Source organism: Stegastes partitus, unplaced genomic scaffold, assembly GCF_000690725.1.
Source record: "Stegastes partitus isolate 25-593 unplaced genomic scaffold, Stegastes_partitus-1.0.2 Scaffold2780, whole genome shotgun sequence".
Lineage (NCBI taxonomy): Eukaryota > Metazoa > Chordata > Actinopteri > Pomacentridae > Stegastes > Stegastes partitus.
The window spans coordinates 2832-4343 of NW_007580511.1; positions in this window are offsets into that span (position 1 = coordinate 2832).

Consider the following 1512-nt stretch of genomic DNA (forward strand, 5'->3'; position numbering starts at 1 on the left):
TTGAAAGATTTCTTTTTCTTTTCTTTTTTTACAATCTGAACCCCAGAACCTGCTGCTTATTTTTCATTTTTAAAACAGTCGCCAAAATGATGCAATTTATCAGAGCCATAAAGACACAACACTGAAACGGTCCTTGACGTCATCACGTATGAAGCGTGGTTTCTTTGGGAAAATTAACAAAATAATGATGTATGGCATTTTGATTTTGTTTTATGTACAAAAGACACGTTTAGATTCCCTCTACTTCTATTCATAGTTGTGCTGTTTCCACAAAAGTGCAGGACTTTATACAATAGTGAAAAACGAGCCAGTAGTGAGTTAAAAATAAATTTAAATAAAAATCAGATCAGATGATTAACAAGTTTGCGCTCTTACGCTGTTCTGGAGTATTTGTAGGCAGCGTCCACCTCGGCTTTGGCAAACGTCACCTTCTTTTCGATGAAACTCCTGCTTAGGGCTGAAAGGAAGAAAAGAAAAAAACGTGTTTAATTTACTTTTTGGTTCATTCTTCACATTAATTGTTTTGATCAGTGATTTATAAAATAAAATCAAACATGTCACACAGTTACAGAATTTTACAATTAACGTTTTTTTTTTTCCACATAATTGATGAACAACACTCAGACACTTCTGATAAATTTAACAGATGAAAGAGAGGATAAATGTTAGAATTTTTTTAAATCAGCTAAACAATGAATGGATTTAAAGCTATTTGTTGTAAGAAAGAAGTTGGACTCACTTGCATCCGTCTGGCAAAACAAGCACAGAGCTACAGCCAACAGGCACAGAACCCGAATCATCTCTGCAAGAAATTAAAACGGAAATTCCAAAAAGAAAAAAATCTTCTCCAGTCACATATATACTTGTAAAAAATCGAATGCAAAACGGATCCAATCCAGTATAACCACTGGCTAAAATGTGGAAGAGCTGAGGAAAGCAACCTGGTGAGAAGGTGAAGCTCCTTTCCTCCACTGAGCTGCCTTTGCACTTGAACTTCTTTTAAAGGCACGAGGCGCTGTTGTTTTTTTTTTTTGGCTCAGACAATGAATGAATTTTCTCCTTCCTGGTTCCTCCTGCGTAGAATCCCTGTCGGACAACTTCGGAGCAAACCGCGATCACGGAAACACCGAGCTGTCGCGAGTGTTTTTGGCTTTGGTGTTTGTTTCTCGCTTCTTGACAAATGATGGCGGTTTTGGCACAAGAACAAGCTGTCGGAAATCAATCAACCTTGTGGTCGACAGATGAATAAAAAAAATAAATATAACAACATAATTACTGTTTCATCCATGAGATGGTTTTTAAAATTGTGCGTTTCTCTGCAGTTCTGCGCAAGTTGATCATTGAGTTTGTAAAACGGCACAATATTGGATTAATGGAAGATGTTAATTCTTCCTCTTCGGCTCTGACACCTCGTTGTTGTTTCGATGCTGATGGATGGACTGCACCGTGTCTCTGCTCTTTTTAATAGCTACAGTCTATAAACACATCTTTGGATAATATGAATTAAAACCC